At 39.0% G+C, this 20,046-nt stretch overlaps 1 long non-coding RNA gene across 1 annotated transcript; it reads right to left on the reverse strand.

The window, feature by feature from the left end:
* Positions 1-3,955: 3,955 nt before the first annotated feature.
* On the reverse strand, positions 3,956-16,992 carry LOC113998263. The gene is made up of 3 exons (XR_003544402.2): positions 16,889-16,992; positions 9,100-9,268; positions 3,956-4,131 (listed from the first exon to the last, which is right to left on the reverse strand). It is a non-coding gene; the product is annotated as an uncharacterized LOC113998263 (long non-coding RNA).
* Positions 16,993-20,046: the final 3,054 nt, after the last annotated feature.

Genomic DNA, 20,046 nt, shown 5'->3' on the forward strand with positions numbered 1-20,046 from the left:
CCTAAGAGCTACATGACATGCAGTTAGGCTTCATTTATATCTAGAATATAATTCTGATTATAGAGGCAAAATACACCAAACACTGCATACACACAAAGATAGTACATGTATAGTACATGTCTCCGTAATAGGCATATTCATTATAGTAAAGCCCGAGGATGCCTTGGGTTACTTTCACACTGACTATTATTACTATTAATGCAGTGAGAAACAACGCCAGCCATAAAATGTGAGAAGTTTTCAGTTCCAGGACATTTAATAAATTAATTAATTTCATAATTACAAAACAGAAGGTTCTCTGCAGTCAGATAACAGCAAGGAAAGAAGTATAGAGGCTGAGTTCTGGCAGGGTTTTTTCGTTGTCAAGCAAATTGGAAAGTTGACTAATATAACAGTTACACTTTGTTGTAACACAGTGCTAAATGGAAGAGCACCGTTCAAACGCTGGTATTGTTGAATCTCATGGGGAACCACTCCAATCCTTGTATAAAAAAATGAAGAAGCTTTAGCACCCTAAACCAAAGGAAAGCTAGAGATACTTTAAACAAAAGTATTTAACTGTTTCTCTCTAAAACAAACCCAGAACATTGGCTTTCCACCAAGCAATTCAACAAATGTAGAGGAGAAGCGCAGATAAACTGCCCTGGGAACTCTGACTCATGATGTCAGTCGTCCTCCTTGTTGCAAAGGGGAAACAGTTTGCACCACCACCCTTTTTCCTGGCACAGCCTGTTTCCTCCTCTCCTGTTCCAGGATGCAGCCCAGCCTGCTGACCCATGAGCCTATGGTGTTTTATGTACTCTGCCCACCACAGAAAAAGAATAAACCAGTCCACCAATAGCCCTTTGCAGGTAAGATCCCTTCAGGTCTCACTTCAGAAGGCAGCAGCACTGCTCATCAGCTCCTTGCTGTCTCATACATGACAGCAGGTACTTGCTCGTCTATGCAGACATTCAAAAGGGCTCACAAATGGGCTTCAAATATTCGTGCAAATGTTTGTTGACATTTTTAACTTCATAAAATGAAATGTTACTGGTCCGACTAATACTCTAGTGAATTTACTATTACTTTTTGGCAGTTTTTCAGCAATTTGAGCATGGTGAGAACTTCTGTTGCTCAGTTTATCTCAAATACATTTTTTGCCAAAAAAGGTGTACCTACTGCTTAAGTGCATCATGTACGGTTGCTGAGTCTGAGTGTGCAGACAAGGTTTCGTGCTAGCCCTCCCAAATCTGACCTTCAGTTCTGGTTTACTGGTCTCCTACCCACTCACAGAAAAAATTAAATTGAAGGGTACCCTCTCAGTTCTGCTGTAATTAATTTCCAGGAAAAGCATCATGAGTTCAGCTACTGATGTGGTACTGGTCCTTTGCAGCACAAACTTCACCGTCAGCCCTCCTTCCAGGTCATACAACCTATATTCAGATCAGTAGTAGATCTCTTCATTTCATCCCTGGTTTGATAAGTTTTGGGACTTGGACTCAGTGATATTTATGGGTCCCTTTCAACTCAAGATATTCTATGAGTCTAAGCTGAACCTCTATCTCTGCAAATTACATCCCTCTCTTCTTGTTTTCCACAAACTTGGAGCACTGGGAAAAGTACTACAGGTACACCTAGATCCTGTGTTTCTCTGGAATAGCACTCTCCTTACAAAACTACTGTCAAACACAGCATAACTGTCCTCCAGTTTCTTGCCCTGGAAAGAGTCTACCCCGCTCCCTCCTTCTTCTGCCCTGCTCCTTCAGGAGTCCTCTCAAGTGAGATCTATCTTTCTGCTCTCCTATCTGCTGGTTTATATACTCAGTCAAACTGGGGACAGATCAAATGGTGATAGCAATCCCCTCCAGCAAATATCTACACATTGCCAGTGCACCTCAGCACTAGACTACAGCAAAACCCAGTGTGACTGGGTTTCCAACCAACTGACAGACTGAGACTGGTACAAGATGGATGGCTTCATTAATCAGAATATTTTACTGTAAGCCAGTGTATTAGTGCTTTCTTTTTTTGCAACAACTAGTCGAGGATTATTGCAACAGCTAGTTTCAGGATTCAGAAGTGTTGCTTTAAATATATAAATCTCTAGCTGGCCCATAACTTATTTTCGTGAGACTGTATTTTCTCCTATGCTGTGCTACCTCTCAACTATTACATTCAAGGTAAAGACTTTTAGCTGAAGGATCTAATGGCAGTGCTCTTTGTGCCTTTATTATATGTTTGGAAGGGGATTTCCAAGCATGGTGGAAATTGCTATTAGTTCCATCGTTGTATTATGGTTTCTTTCTATTTGTGTTTACATACTAAAAGAGTCAACAAACAATGAATCAATTATTTCAGTAATATTCCATTGCTGTTATCTTTACAAAGAGTTGGTATCAATGATAGTCTTCAAAACTGAGAATTTTATTCTTATTTGTGTTGTTACTTGAGAAGGGGAAAACCTCCTTTAGTTTTTTTTTTTTTAAATCCTACTTTTTTCCAGCTTATGCATATTGTGGACACATGATTAATATGCTATGGGTATGGCAATGACTTCACAGCTACTGCTTCCCAGTTTATGTTGTAAAACTTATGACTGCTCCATAAAAATATCTTGTAAGTTTTTCTCTTATGGGGAATTTTCATTAGAAACTACTTTATAAATTCAGCATGAACATTAAAGGAAAAATTCGTGAAAGTTGAGCACACTATAAGCTGAACTTGGCAGCTGCACTGGGTAATATATGTGACAGAAGGATGGAAACAGAAAAATTAATAGGCAATGGATATGAATATGAACTATGTCAGAGTTGTTCTAAATCACTAATGTTTAACAAAAGATTTATTGTCCAAAGATAACATTTAAATTATTGGATTTTCATCACTTAGTATAAACTATCATTCCTTTGGATATCTTTTTGAAAAAAGGTGAAAAATATCAGATTTACTTTCCTGTTAAAATCCAATAATGAAACACCTATCTAGAAGTGCATTTCTTTCTCAGTGTAGGTCAGGGTAGTAACATTGTACACGTTTTCTTAATAGAAGATATCTAGGCCAAAAAAATTTCATTATTTCATTAGGAGATTACAAGGGTGGATGACTTGAATTGAAGCAGCTTAGTTTGAAATCCTTTTCTTTTCTTAGTTCAAATAACTCTGAGACAGGGAGTCTCCCCCATCATTGAACTGATAACAGTGCACTTGGGGCCATGGGCAATGGCACAAGCAACCTACCTGGAAAGTTCAGGCTGCTGAGAAGAATGGGATTACAAGTTACGTCTAAGGTACCAAGGAAACGAGAAGGGACAAGTTAGTTTCAAGAAAAAATTCTGAGATTTTACATTTCTTAACTGAAATTTGCTAATTGAAAAAGTATAAAACAGTATTTTGGCTTTTGGTTATCATCCATTTTTTAACGGTAGAATTCCCAAGAATTGCAAATTCTCAGTTTTAATAAATACTACTAGAAACAGCTACCTAAGACCTTCCTCTCATTCAGGCTTCAGCTCTACAGGTCACAGGGGCACAACAGTAATAGCTTTCCAAATTGCTCAATTGCTAGGGCTGTTTCAGAAGATTTATTTCAGATTTGTGAAAGTTCTGGGTTCTGAGCAGCTCAGCTGCCCTGTGAGTCCTATGCCAATGCCACAGGGATTGGGATGGTGTAAGAACTTAGTCTGAAATAAAATGGCAGGTCACTGTGCAAAGTAGTCAATTAAAATTTAGGTGATCTATATTCCAGTTTTGTTTTCTGATGCTTGGATGCTTGCTGGCTTCCTAAGCCTGTAATTCATTTATAGAAAGATAAATTTCATATCCGTGACTGTGACAGCCTGCATGCCTTGTCTATTGGAGCAAGCTAGCAGTACTCCATATAAAGCAGTTCCCCGAGGGGCCCAGAACATTTAGGATCGTTGCCTTGGCAAAAAAGTGCTCTCATTGCTATAAGCAAAAGAATCCCATCACAATAATTTTTGTGTTCAGAATATTTTTCTTTGCAATACAGCTTTCTTCATTTTCTCCAAAGGCCTTCCAGTTTCTACATTTTCCTGTGCTGGCATACTTAGGACTCTGTGTTATTCCAGAGCATTTGCATTTTGGTGTGGGGATAGTGCATCCTTCTTTTCACACAGTAACAGAGCACAACCTGCAATATGAAATAAGAAAAGCTTTAATAGATATGAATAAAATCCTATTCTGAAGAATTTTACCTCTGAGCTGTGTGTTACTACTTAACAAGCTTGTGATTTCAAGTTTGATTGATAGGGTATGTTATTCTGTAAATTTGAGAGGTTAAAACGAACCGTGACATTAGAAACTGGCACAGTTTGTTAGGGGAGAAATGTTGCCTTTGTTTGCATGTTTAGGGGGATTATTGGTTGATTGGTTTAATTTTACACTGACTATTCTTGCCACTTTTCTATGTGCTAGTGTCCAACAGCATTTTATTTTCCAGGCATTTTGGACTTGGTCACTTCATTACTTGAAATTTCCTGGTGTTTTATCTCAGCGTAATTTGCTACTGGCAGATTATTCTCCTCAAGTCCACAAAACAAATTCCACTCACTCCCTATGCTCTCATTCCCCTTTATTTACCCCATGTAAGTGGTTATGTGGATCTGAGGAGACCCTTAGTACAAGGGATAACAGAGCATGGGGGGAACAGAATATGAATTAATCAGACCTTACAACAGGCAGCCAGGTATTATCTTGTTTTTTATTTCAAAAATACTTCTTGGTACGATCTAAGATTGCTGGAGATGACACCAGATATTTCAAATTTCCAGGGAATGAGTCCATATATATTTTTAAAATTAGCTTCTTCACCTTGTCAGAGGCCCAAGACTCATCATGTAAAGGGGCCAGAGGTTTTATTACAATGAATATCTAGTCCTAGTTGTCATTTACATTAAACACAAACATCTTGATCTCTTTATACTTGGGAGATTAAAGAGTAAATAAACTATCCAAAGATGAGATATTCAGCGTTGTTATGACAGAGAGAGGACTCAAACACAGGTCTCTGAGAATAAGACACTGGGACACTTAGGAGAAGCACAACTTTTTCCAAGCACTCATAATTTATGCATTTAGATAGTTATCTCTTCCCCTGATGACTGATACTGCTGATAGTTAAATGGATGACATAACTATTCAAAGTACCAGGAAAAGCAAGTGTTAAATCACTCATCACTAATGAGACTGCTACTGCTCTTGTCCCAGTACTAATGAACTAGAGGTACATTAAGCTGGGATGCCTGCAGGAACTGCTCAGCTAAGAGAATTCCAATGGTCCTCCACTCCCTGTTCATTGCTGCTGACCAGTATTCAGATTTTGCCTCCAACTTGAGTAGTCTGAAGGGCTGCCATCTTTCAGAATATGGGAAGTGCAATATTTACGCTGCAACTGATCAATTTTAGCTGCACTATTGCCTCGTGTCCTCACTGCTCTGGGTTACGCCACTGCAGTTGCACTGAACTTAGCGTACAGCCTCCTCTGTGGCAAATTCCAAGTGATTTTAGAAAGATTTCTCAGGATTTAGGAGACTGTGGGTTAAATCCCCCGGACCATACTGCTGTTTTCTTCTGAAACTGGGAATAGGAATGAAACTGTGATTTTCTCATAGGGCAGAGCAGCTTCAGATTTTGGAAATCTGCCATAAGGTCTATGCAGCAGCTGTTGGGAAGTAGTGGGAATGGTAGAGAGCTGGGAACTGAGATCAACAGCTGCAGAATTATTCTTTACAGCTGTCTTATGTTCTTTTCCTTTGATATGCCTCTTTTAAAAGTTTTTGTAATATGTGAGAAGAGTTTCTTAGGACAAACCCCTTTTTCTGTGTCTGCGATGGAGTCAGCATCCCTGAGTGACAAAAAGGTTCCCTGCTTTGTTGTAATGAGGTGTCTGGAGAGCAATTCCTCTGAGCTGAGAGAAAACAACATATTTTCTGTGGAAAAGATGTGCAAAAAATAATCATTGCACTTTTTGAAGTCCCCTTGGTGGATGATGCTATTGAGGAGGACTGCAGGGAGACAATGATGGAGCCTATATGTCCTTTCTGTGTGCCACCTCTAATCTCTTCTCAAAGTACCTAAACCATATCGGATTACACAGGAATGCAATAATAACTCATCATGGTGGGTATTTGAGGAAAGGCTTTAATTTGCACCAGCAGAGGTTCAGATTGGATATTAGTAAAAAAAAACCCACTCTGAAACACTAGTTAGGCATTGGAATAAGTTGCTCAGGGAGGTGGCGGAGTCACAGTCTCTGGAAGTGTTCAAGAGGTGTCTGGATGTGGCACTTGAGGCCATGGTTTAGGCATGATTATGGTGATGCTGGTTTGATGGTTGGACTAGGTGATTTTGAAAGTCTCTTCCAACTTTTATGATTCTGTGATTCTGTATTTGATGGTGTAGTTAGAACTGTTGGGTGAGCGTTAAAAACTCTGAACTTAAAAGGAACAACAGAAATGATGTGATGACCTTTAGATGGAAGGAAAGAGGATAACTGCAAAAAATATCAGACAATGTTTTAAACAGGAACTCTGTAAGCTTTAGGTGTACATTCGCAGTTCCCTCAGATAAATAATTCTCTACTGAATCTCTCAACACATGTTATTCTTCACACACATTATTATTCAACAATCCAATTCCGGCCTTTTGTCATATTTCAACTCTTCAGTTCTACTTATGACATGTTGAGAAGTGATACTTTTCCTACAGGAGGTGGCTGAAAATTTGTTTACAGATCCGAAACTGTGAAGTCAGGTTTCAGAGAGCTGAGGTGCGCTACTCAGGCTCTTCTCAGGCCTTGTGCTTTGTTCTGATGTCTTTCTTAGATAAAAGTTACTGCTATGACAAAAGAATTTGTCATCAGTTCTTTGTCATAACTCTGCAGAGAATGCATCATTTCAAAAACCTCAGCATATAAAATGAAACTGCTCTAAGATTACATCATTAAAAGACTTTTAGCACACTATAAAAGAATGTAAGTAGCATTCAGTTACCAAAAGTGGTTTGCCATGATCTACACCTTGATCATCTTTAACCAATTTAAAGATTGCATTTGATAAGTCTTCACCTACTGTACAAAGGCAACTTATAGAAACTGGAAAAGCTTTTAAGTGCCTTTTAAGTGCACTTATTTTTGGTGAATAAGCCTTGGAATACTTGTGTATTATGCTGACAAAATGAAACATAACCTGAAGTTCCTAGATATTTTTTGGCATATGAGAGTGATAAGAAGGTTTTGTTACATAACTTTCAAATCAGGAGTTATGTTATGCAGCATATGATCTTAGCAGTTAGATAGAAGCAAATATGCTTGCATTCAATACTATGATAACTATATAATTCCAATTACCAAAACTATCATGGGCCAATGAGAAAAGTGTGTCCTTTTAATTAGTCTTTAATTATTTTTTACTTTAAAAGAAAGAGTTATTATATTTTTAAACTGTATTATATTCTTTTCCATCCAAGTTATAGGAGAACAAGTCACTCACTTCAGATTAAATAATCCACTGTCCCTATCATGATTTGTTTTCTTGGCAGACTTTTTATCGCTTATGTTGCAGTCACTTCAGCCTTTTTCTTACCAACCAAATAAGCTGTTACTTAGCAGAAGTGCTGGAATTTGATTTTATGCTTTTCTCTTTTAACATTTTATCCCGTGTCTGACAATCCATCATGAGAAACTGGAAAGCTCTTACCTTTTTCGATAGGTTCAGAATTCTTCTACAGTGAAGGGGTATCTCTTGTTTTACAGATGAGTTATTTTAATGATCTCTAAAGTCATGATCATCATGTATATAGGTATATAATTCAATAAATTAGTAATATATGAGGGCCATAGCCAACCCTAACTCACAATCAATTACTCACACCTTTAGTGCTGGTCCATAGACAGGCATCATATTTGACTATATGTGACATTTTAAACAGGTAGGATAGCACAACTTTTATAGAAGGTAATTCTAGCTGAATATATTGGAAATCAACTACAGCTTTCCTGGAAGACACATAGTGTAACATCTTACAGTGCAGCAGCAGCTGAATTCCTTTCCATGCCAAGTTTATTAATGAACATATGAAAATTTGCGTTCAGGATTTAATTCAATTACTTGGAAGCCTCTCTAGGAGTGAGCGCTCATCATACTTCTTTCAACTGTTCCTAGTTGTCAGAAAACAGAAGGAATTTCCATGTCAGGTTTTTTTGGAGGATGTCTGGCCTCTGGAATGCTCAAGTGGTCTTTCTCCTAAAATCAGAAGGGGATCCCAGCTCGCTTTCCAGTTCCCTCAAAGGGCTATAACTTTTATTTGTTCAGTGTGATAGTTTGTGGGAGTGAAAACATCAGTGACACAGTAAAACCCCCAGAGGCTGAAGGTCTGCTTTATTTATAGGATGTTGAGCCTGTTATGAAACTTCCATACAGCACTAGCAAAGCTACTACTTAGGGATAAAAAAAAATTATAGAAGCCATATGTGCTGGTTTGTTTCATGTTTTTGCCCTTCCCACAGTACTCACTTAATGTGCAATAAAACATACTAGACTTCAAATAACATTAAGTATTTTCTGTTCATATAGCTTGACATGAAGCCTTTGAAAGGTTTCTTTTTTTGTGTGCCACTTCCCTAACTGGGTTACAAATACATAAATAAAAGTGTGAGGGAACATCAGACTTCAATAGCCAATGGCTCAAATACAATTCCACACCCATGACTATATTTCAAGCCTGTAATTCAGGATAGCCACAGAATAACAGAAAATCATATTTTTCTTAGGCTTTGTCTTTAGATTTTTTTAAAAAAGATTTAATTTCATCAAGGCTGAACTCCAGCCTAAAAAAGGTTATAGTCAATGACTGGATCTGTTGCTGTTGCCTGGCAAAACTTATGTCAGTAGCATTTCTCCAAATGGTTCAATCTTCCCCACATCCTTCTGAGAAGTGAATGAAAAATCTATGTCCCTTACAATTAAGGATGGAGTGTGCCCATGGTGAAAAAGATTCTTATGCCAGCAGAGAGTGCTGGTCCTCATGGGGTCTCATCAGCCTTTACAGACTTGAGTGCATCAGAAGCTGCCCCTCTTTTGACATCATCCTTAAAACTTACCTCTGGTTAGCTAAGGCCAGGCAGATGATGGCTCAATCAGAATGTGTTGCCATTAACGATGGAGTTAGATCAGAATTATAGTTTTGAAATGATTCTCCTGATTATGCTCATTTACTGTGCTTTTGTTTGCATCACAGAGAGGTCTTTGACATAGGTGGATGAGGTCTCCCTAAAAAAAAGGAAGATCACTAAAGAAACCCCTTCCTTTATAATGAAAGTCAACCCAACATTTGGTTTCATCAAACAGTATGCTTCAGGACTGCACTAAGTATGCTCCAGCCACTACTGGGCTGTTAGTCCAGTCTTGGCTGTCGGGTGACTGGAAAAAAGCTGAAACACATTGAGTGTCAATGTTGGATCAATACTGCAACCTCAGATTGCAGTCTGCAAAGTTGGATTCGCTCCACCCACATTGCACAATTTGCTAATGTAGACATTGCCTTGGCAGGAAAGAATTGGGGAGACTTTTATTTTTTAGAGGTCGGAGGGAAATGCCTTTTGGGTGGCAAAGTCCTGTGTTCAGAGCTCATTGTTTTAGTCATCATGCTTCCTGCATTCACATAATAGGTTTTGAAATTAAAAGGGGATTTTGGATGCAGTAAACTGGGAGGACAGTTCTACAGTCTTGAGATGGCCAAAGGACTGAAACTACTCATCTTTAATTAGGCTGTGATTAAGTCATAATGTCTACAGGCACATGCTTTCAGACTGGATGCTGGGAACTTGTAAAAGACGTGCAAATTAAAATTTTGTTTTGTAAAGTGGGTCACTGCCGGTGTATGTTTGCATCTGCTCATCTTTGCTGTGAAACATTGTCTTTGCTTGGAAACTACAGCACAGCTGACCTTCCAGAAATGGCATAAAACCCTACCCTCTGGGTTGCAATGTTACCATCATTATCATCTTTGTGTTTCCCTCCTTGGCAAAGCTTTAAGTAAATAGCTGAGTTTGGCACCAACTTTGTGTCCTTTTAGTTTTGATTTTCCCTTCTGCTGTGATTTGGTTTGCCTTCTCCACTGTCACACTTCAAAACCAGGGATGGACCTCAAGAAAATCATATCAATGGGGAAGGAATGTGATGGGACATGGGTATTTAGCAGAAAATCATGCTGTTGTCCCCACTGGTATTTAGGCCACCCCCAATAGAATAAAGGGACAGCTGGATATGTGCAGCAGTTATTTTTGGCTTCTGGAACAATCAGTTTGGATTAGAAGAAGCTAGGTGCAAATTAAAGAGACCTATAGCTGTCTTAAATTGTCAAGGATTAATGACTTGTCAGTTAGCCCTAAAAAGAGGGACCAGGAAGATGGAGGATGATCTGCTTTAACAGAATTTGTGAGCTGCATTGTTGCCAGCATTTGCCCAGAAGAAACATTCAGACACGTCATGTTTACAGCAGCTGCTCTAAAGTCTGAGCAATCAAAACACAGATTTCTCCCAACACTCTGAAACCAAAGCAGGCCACACTGAATCTCCCATGCGCAGATGAAAACTCCCAGCTATTATTTTCTGTTTGTTTAGCGTGCCTGTGGAATAGACCGTGACCGGTGATTTCCAGTCCATCCCGCTGTGTCTGTGTGGGCAGAGGCACTACAGCTCTCTTGCAGTGGTGGGAGGCAGCCAGGCTGTCTGCACAGGCAATGCTGAATTCAGTGGTGGGTCTATTGCTCAGGAGAGCTTGTGCTGCCCATGGCAAAAGAGTCAAGACTTCCAGCCCACAGTGCTGAGTGGGATATTGTTTTCTGTAGTAATCCTTCCCCGGGATGAGTGACAAGGAAGACATTGAACTTGCAGTGTGATCCTGCTTCTGGCTATTGGAAACTTTTGAAGAGATTGTGATGGTGATCACTTATGTGCAGGGTGATTTAAAGTAGCGTCTCTTTTTTAAAAATGCAGAGCCACCACTCTGGTAACAATGGATGCAAGATCCACTTGGGTATAGTAGAAGAGGATAAGAGCTCATTTGGTCTTAATTCAGTCCAGCTATAGAAAGAAGTACAATGAAATCAAGCATTTCAAAACATAATTATGGCAGAGACAAACTGCGCCCAAAGGACAAATTCTACACCAAAATTTCAAACCCTGTCTGTTTATGTGCGTTCAGGAACAATTTCACATTAAAGCAAATCTACTATTTAATGGCTGAATCAGAAGACAGTGGGATTTTCTCTGTAGAGAGCTGTACAGATTTTTCTTTGGAGAAGCAAGGCCTTCCATGGTTGGCATCAAGTGGAAACTAGGAGAGCTGCATGACCAAGGGTCATAAGAAGTGGGATTTCTTCTCCAGAGGAGCCTGACTGTGCTGAAAAGTACTAACAGGCTGTAGCAGAGCATTGGGCTAAAAACCAAATTTCCCCTTACAGCTTTTGCAGGGCTGCAACAGGTAGCTCCCACCCTGATAGAGTGAATCCCCATGTTTCAGACTTTGGGGATGCGAACAGAGCTTGATGAGCTGCATTTTACAAATTCTCTGTTTCCTTCAGATGTGTGAGTAACTAGGCTGACATCTCCAAGCCATCAAGAACCCCAGACTGGTCCGTGGGCCATGAGTAAGGTCCTTTGCCCTTTGCTAGCAGCTTAGTCTCAGTTTCATATGACTGCAAAGACACTGCAGTTTGAAAAATCTTAATGAACTCGTTCCTTGAACTGGAATATCCACTAGCCAGTCTAGTTTCCTAATAACTAATGACCCTCTTATCTGGATTACTTTCCTAAGACAAATTTTCAAATGCAAACTCATCATTGTTTTTTCTGCTTCTATTGATTCGCTCAGCCCTGCTCACAGGCCTGCAGGGTTACAAACCCTCTCTGATCATATGCTAATGAGTCATTAATACTGACTGTCTCTTAATGTGAATAAAGCACCCCTTCTTAGTCAGCCTTTGTCCAAATAAAGAAGTCTATTCTGATAACAAAAATGTTAAAACCAGCCAAAAATCAGTGAGATAAAATTAGAACAGCTCTTCTTCAGGGCTGCCAGGAGCAGGACTCAGATCATTCTGAGATCATCATACAGCCTGGCTGGTCCTCCCTGCCACTGGCCCTTGTCTCATTTAAGCCTACATGTTCACTAAATTACACTTTGAGTCTAAGATGGGGTAACTATGTTCAGTCAGATTTTAATGTCTTTAGATGGCCAAGAACAAAAGGTCAACACTAGCTGTACGGCTTTCCTGGCATGTGGCTTTTCACCATAAACTTGGCACAAGGTCATTTTAAGATGTTTTTTGCACTTTTGTTAGCAAAGGGGAATTACCCATTCACTTCTAGACAAGGTTAAATAGCTGACAACAGCTACAGGTTAAATATTAAGCCGTTGGGCCTTCATTTCAAGTAAGAAATTGCAGCTGTCTTCAAAAACACTTGAAAGTTCAGGCAACATCTTGGAACTGGTACAAGGAAAGGCCACTTCTAATTAGCACAGGAGAACTGTAGGGATTTTGAGTCAGACTCTGTTGTCCAGGACCTTAATACAACTTTGCAAGATTAATAAAGGCCATATTTGAAAAAGCTATCTTTTTCAAGAACAACCAGTGTTTGCTTGTATTATATTCAGCAGGTCTGAAGATAAAATCAAATGAGATGGCTGAGCTGACTTCTCAGCTTGCTATTTCTAAAAAATAATTCTCTCACTTTTTTTTTTCTGTGTTAATTTCTACCACTTCCATGAAATGAGCTGCACCTTGAACGATAGCACCAAGGGAGCCGAGGGAGGTGCTGGGGACCAGTGGGGTAAGAGTAAGAAGGAGGATGCCAGTGACAAAAAAGGAGGAGGAAGAGACAGAGAAGGCTGCTCCTTTTAGGAGGAAGAAGAGGGAGAAGGACTGATGGGTCAGTTCATCCTATTTGGTCTGACTGGACCCCTGGGATCCTACAACAGATTTGCAATAGATTCACAATAGCCTAAAGGCTCCACAGTCCAAGCATTTAGACATAGGTTTAATAAAATGTTTAGGCTCATGTATTTTTTTTCTAAACTTGTAATTTCCCTTTTTATTTGCTTTCCAAAGAGTTTGATAATAGCTAGGATCTATATCTTATTGTGTTTGGATCTGTGGAATTATGATAGCAGTGATAATTTTGAAAGTACGAACCAAGTTCAAGTCCCCAGTTTGCTCACAGCTTGCAGTAATAGCTACCACAGGGGGTAAAGAGCTGCCTTCATTTCAGACAGGAACTGTGTGCTTCCAGAGTGCGCAATTTTGGCATCTTTTCCAGAATGTTACTGAATTTGATATTTGTACTCTAAAATGCACCAGCTCGTTACATTTGGCCACCATCCATTTCTCATTACTTTGGATGGCCAGGACATGCTTGCGCTCAGTTTTCCTTCCTGGTTTTCCTCACATGGTTTTCAAGGCTGCCTGAATTATGGCGCATGATGCCTGAACTGCTAAACCTTTACCTAAATAAAAGCACATGCCCTCATTTACTATCCAGCCACAGTGTGCTCTAGCTTAGCTCTTGAAAACTGCTTGAGGATGTGATTCAGAGCAGAGGCAAGAGCAGCCCACATTTCTAAAGGTGGTCATGACCCATGTTCTACATGCTGTGTGGCTTGAATAAATCAGGGAGAAACAGAGGCTAAAAGTTGGCAGTCTGTAGCTTCATAGAAATAAGGTTTTATTTTTTAATTGCACCAAACGTGATGGTTCCTAATTCACAAAGGTTCAAAGTAAAACACATCACCTTATTAGAGTTGAGTTTAAAATTGTCTTGAAAGAGACTGGAAAAGCTTAAGTGTCCTAGGATGGTCAAGAAGCCATTCAAGAAGGTGAAATGCCTCAGCTCATTTTTGTGTTCTCCTCCCAAAACACAGGTTTACTGTGTGAGTCCTTCTAGTTCCCTTCAGTTCAAACTAAAAAAGATGCTTTCCACATACCTACTTAAACTTGCTCTAAGATGAGGAGGGAACTTCACAGAGAGGAGATACCTGTATAATGGTCACTTAAAAGCTTTTCCTTTCTGCACCTCAGCTGGTAGTTGCTCCTGGCTGGCTGAACAGTACGCAGTTGTATGACGAGGTGGTAAGGGCAACAGTGGGTCAGGCCTCGAAGAAAGTTCTGTGCTAAAGGTCAGACGTAGGTGTGTTTCAGTGGTGCTGCAGGCTTAGTGCAGTGGGGAAAAAACTAAAATCTCACTACTCTAGTGTTTTATAAGCAGTATCTTGTGCTGCTTTGCTTTTGATAGCAGGTACTTGGCTATTTATGTGAAGTTTCTATGAGGCCTCTCTTTTGTTGCATTTTGTAGACACCAGTGCAAGTCTGATTAACTGTGACAGATGACTGCAGATGCAGTCCTCTTCCCAAATGCTGAGAAGTGTCCTGTAATATTTGCTGGTCACATTTGCCTAGGTTTGGGGTTGGTGATCACAGCTCTGGGACTGCTTTTTTTGTAAGTAATACTCTAATTCATTTAATAATGCAAATGTGGTCCCAGCAGTGCAGTTTTACTGCATAATGACTAATCTCTGTCACAGCAGGATGCCGAGAATGAGTTTCTCTGGGAAGCTGTGGGTATGCATAATGAACAGCTATCCCTAATAAAGTCTTTTTAATCAGGACTGTTTCTCAGATCAACTGAGTTAAATGAGTTTGCACTTTGTAAACACAAGGATTGAAGTCTCTGACTTGGGCAAAACACCACATCTACTCTGAAGACAGTGAACATTCAAATACATTGACATCCTGCCCCTAAGAGCTAACTCTTATGCTGACGTGTGGACAGAAAAGTCCGTGTCACACTATACTGCCTCCAGTTAATGTACGCAGAGTACATGATGCTGCTTTTTGTGTACGTGTTTCAGTTTCCCTCTAACAATCTATGAATACAAGTCACAGCCATGGACTCCATCAGAATATTTCAAGCAAATTTGAAAACAAAAAGACATATGTTTCAAAGATGCAAGTTTCCTGGGCATTAGAAGAAAGCAGGTGAGAAAGGAGAGAGATATAACTTCAGGAAAGCTACATCTTGAGTTCATATCTTATCAGGTGCCAGGGAGCCCAGTTTTCCATCAGTGTGTCTGCATTGATTGCACCTCAGCAGGGAGATCCCTCTGAAAGCAAGCAGGACTCCTAAGGTCTGCTGTTCACAGGACTACCAGTTTAATAGAAACAGCTCTGCTTCCAGTTTGGGATTCATACAAATATGACCACGAGAAAAATCTGTCTTGGGAGTCTGGACCATTGCAATTTCTATTAAGTAATTAAAAATCACTTCAGCAACACATTTAGTGTTTTGGAGGCTATATTCCCTCAAGGACTTGCATTTGAATGTCACAGCATTATAATTAGACGTGAGAATAAGTAAGTAAAATGCCAAGTTTGCCCTTGATGGCCATCTTGTGTATAATCTTTATAAATACCTACATACCTGTATTATACTTAAAGTATAGGTATAATACAGGTCTAACAGACTGATCTTTTATTCATAGGATCACGACCAAGGAAATGAATCTGTGCTTCTTAATATGACTATTGACTCAACAAGATTTTGCAGGCTTACCCCAAATTCAGGTACATCTTTTCCTTATTTCTTTTGTTAAAGAGAAGGCAAGTCTACCTTATGCTCCAGTAAGAATGCTAATCTAAATTCTCAGTACAGACAGACTCAGGAGAGTAAGAAACTCTTTTTGCTTTACTGTTTCTTTGTTGATTACAGAGGTCAAAGCAGCCAGTCATAAAAATTCAGAGGTTATTGTGGTTAAAATCACTTTGTAAAAGAGGCTGGAAACATCTTGAGTTTTTCTTATGCTTTTATGCCTTTTTTTTTTTACTAGGTATTTAATGAAGAAAAAAGATAAGCTAGTTTCTTTTCAAAGATGCAAAGTAGATGTGCTAATAATTTCTGCTTACTTCTAGCATCATTTGCAAATACTGTCCCCCTAGAATTTCACACCAAATAGGTTTTGTAAAAAATCTAAGCCTCTAAATTTCATATCTTAATTTTTTATCACATGCAATGTTTCTGGCAGAGGGAAAGCCCATAGCCCAGCCAGGGATGTCACACCAACTGCAATTTTACTATATAAGCACAGGAGCTGCTGCTCCCACTTTGTGGTGGAAACCTCAGTCTTCTCACGGGAATCTAGCATAGAAATCTATTTTTTCTGTTAAAAGCAGGAGTTTGTTTTTATTTTCTGGATATGATAATATGATTAATTTTTCCTTACATACTTGTCCAGGTAAAACTGTAATTATTACACATCCATATCTGGCTTTTGTGCTTTTAGAGTTTCACAAGTCAAGTCACCACTAGGATGGGAAACTCGGGATGATCCGTTGAAGGGCTGATAAAAAAGTGTCTAAATGTTGTTACACACAGGGTCATAAATTAAAACCAAGGGTTTGAGGTTCTTCCTTCTAATGTTTCATGGGAAGTGTAAGCCTGAGGACTGTTTCAGAAGGCCAGACCTTTATGCTTGGCTTTTTGACCAAGTGTTCTGCACTTTGATCTCCTTCCTGTCATTCTATGTGACAGTGTATATGAGAACTACAGCAACGTCTCACCTAATATGATGTTCTGTCAGCGAGCAACAAGGAAATCTGGGAGGGACTACAAAGTAAGGCTGAGAAAAAAATTAATTATAGATTAAAACCCTAGGTTTTTTGGCTTGTTGGAAAATTTGAAGTGGGATGTTCATGAGAGGAAAATTTAGCTCATGAGTAGTATTTGATTTTTTCTATTTAAGCAGAACCACTATCCATTTATTTAAATGTTAAAAAAGGGAGAGAAAAAGAGACAAAGACATTATTTCCAGTTGCCCCATTCAAACTTTTCTCTCACCTGATCTGAGACCTTCAAGGGAAAATGGATTTAAAACAACTCTTTTGTGAAAGTAATTGGTAAACTGGTCTGAATTTCACAGCTGTTCTCAGGAGCTCTCTGAACACTGTCTGAAAATGAAAATGGATGTTAAGGATATTGCCTATAAAGGAATCATCTGAATTTTGTCACTGGACTTATGTGACTTAATTAATTTTTTTGGCAAGGTGTTAGCTGATGTTGAATCATTTGTAATGTTGACGTTTTTGTTTTCACAAGCCTACAAAAACCTACAATCCAGGTAGCTTAAATCGCTTAAATCAAAGGCATTAGGCATCCCCTTCTGAGGATGGTGTGTATATTAAATGTCTATACTCATACGCTAGATCAAATTTCATAATTAGCAAGATGCAATATGTTTTGGGAAATATACTCACTTAGAAGGGTGTACAGAAGCTTGCAAAAATATTCCTTGTCTAAATGTTTAAAGACTGTCACAGTGAGCAAAAAACTCCAAATATAGAAGTTTAAAGGAAATCCTGTCTCTACTCTTCCCTGTTAAGACCAGCCTGTTCACAGTATGGCCAGAACAGCCAGCATGCCTGAGGTGGCTGATGTTCACAGGTGAGTGTCACTGGCAGGAAACCTTCAGGTGAACAGGGATACTTGAGCCCCACTCTTGATGTGAGGAGAAAAAATAGGGTACAACAAACAGCATTTGGCTGGTCCCTGAGGGGTGCTCCTTGCAAGGATATTCTCAATTCTTATTGATGTCTTCATAAAGCTGATGTCTTTATAATGCTTCAGGAGTCTCAGAGGATGTTGGGAAAATTGCCTTGCTTCCACTTTCTGGAACTGGTAACACTGTATTCCTTGGCAAAAAGCATTTTTATTTCTTTTCTTCTTTTTTTAATCTCTTATGGACAGAAACAAATGCTCATATGAGATCCTAGGGAATCACAGCCCTTAACATCTATAATTTCTGTGGATTGCTAACACTGTTTACACTTACAACAAGGATGGGAATTTTGGAGAGAAGGCTCAGCTAGCACCATGCAAGAGCAACAAAAAATTATCCAAATCTGCTCTACGAGCGTCCTGTAAAGCACTAAAAGTTGTTGATACTAAGAGCCTTGCTGACTGCTGGCTGCAGGACACTCAGCTCTGCCTTTGTGCAACCTGGCTCTTTTTGGTGTAGTTGCTGGTGTTTTTTCATTTGGGCTTTTTTATTTTCTCAGGATAGATTCTTTTCCAAGTTCTCTAAAATAATTTCTTCTAGCTCTCTAAAATGGTCTGAAAAGCATTAACCAAAGACAGTGTAAAGAAGACAGTGCAAAGAAGACAGTGCAAGCACAGTAGTTCTGCATGCTGTTTAGTAAAATCAGGAAAGACAGCTCTGTTGCTAGAGTGCTCACAGCATTTGAAAAAGTCTTCTCAAAGTACCTTAGTCTCAAGAGATATACCCCTAGGCTACTGTGAACTAGTACCATACCTGACCCACCTCTATCATGGATCTCTGTGTTACAGACATGAATATTTTAAAATTGTCACTCCTCAAGAAATTGAGCACAGCCTGTCCCAGCTTTTATCAGATCACAGTAATAGCATGTGTTTGCTGGATGCAATATAATTCTAGGTTTTAAATTAAGTATACCCACTGTGGGAGATAACCCATAGCAACAACAGCTTTTGATAGGGAATGGTGTTTGCCTTTGGAATATTACAGACTTTGTCCAGATTTTTTTCAAATCACGTTGTGAAAGCTGGTAAACATTCACATTTAAAAATACCTTCACTCCTTTACTGCCTAACTCATTCTCACTGTATTCCTTTTTGTTGGATATGGATTGTATACTTTATATAGAAAGCTGTTCAGGAGAGGAAAGCTCTTCAGGAGAGAAAGCAATTTGCAATTACATATTCGTCATAAGAAAAATATTAGAGTGATAATGGTTCCTATATTTAAATTGTGAAATAATTTGTTTGTGAGATTAAAAAAATCCCCATAACAATGCCAAAGGCAGAACATTTCCAAAGAGTTTCTCTAATAGCCCGACTGTAAAACTGAGGGATGCTAACACTTGACAGTTATCTCAGGCTGAGTGTATAGAAACTTGGTTAACTATAAGGAATAATGACAAATCCAAACATGTGTGCTCTCTTTCCTATTCTCTCCATGCTGTGGAGGGTTGAGTATTTGTAGTGGGACTCTTTCCCTTTCTCATATAATTACACTTAAAATACTCCAGGACACAGTTTGGAACGTGTAACATTTCAGAATCTGCATTTGCCTTGTGCAGTGGGCAGTGGTGGTGCTACAGGCTCAATCCCAATCACATCCCACACTAACTGTCTTCTGCTGCCAGAGAACCAAAGTTTTCTCTCATGTCTCTAGAGAACTATTTTGCCTTCTTTATTCTTCCATCAAGTGCACTGTGCTGTTTCTTACAAAAATGCAACATCTATTTTGGATAATAATATTAAAAATGGATAAAGATATAGCATTTGAAGTTCTTCTGGTTTTCCCAGCATTAATAGTAGCAGATGGTGGAAATCAATTTGTTATTAATTTACTTTCATGTCAAACACTCAATATAATTAAGCAAAGTGTCATCTAAATTCTGATTACTTACTTTCAAATTAAAATGATATGTAAAACAGACTCCTAATTATCATGCTAATACCTATGAAATGCTGCTTTCAGTTTCCAAGCTTCATAGGCCTTTTAGTATAAGACTTCAAAGTCTCCTGGGAGGAATTATGGGTAGGAAGGTCAGGACTTAAAGCTAGATTTGTTTAATACTATCCTTCATGTGGGAGTGCTCATTTCAGTTGTTAATTCCCTTTGCTAAATTTCACACATGCAACAAAGCATGACTATCAGTGTTATATTTGGGTACCATTTGCTCCAGCTGCATACACATAAAACAAAAAGTGGTATTCTCCCTGATACTTATAGAAATTACCCAAGTGCATCACAAACGTGATTTAAAACCTTAACACAGTACATATCTCTGCTTATATTTAGAAAAAAAAACTTACTTGTGTTAGTGTTAATTAAAGCCAAATTAGAAGAAGAGAAAAACAAATGTGACTGAGGAAAACATCATCATGCATGCCATTTGCTTTGTAATTGTGCACATACCTAATTACCCTTCCATAGAGATGAAACATCAGAG

The sequence above is a fragment of the Pipra filicauda genome, unplaced genomic scaffold (assembly GCF_003945595.2).
Source record: "Pipra filicauda isolate LSUMZ 115617 unplaced genomic scaffold, ASM394559v2 scaffold56_size3634133_pilon, whole genome shotgun sequence".
NCBI classification, from domain to species: domain Eukaryota; kingdom Metazoa; phylum Chordata; class Aves; order Passeriformes; family Pipridae; genus Pipra; species Pipra filicauda.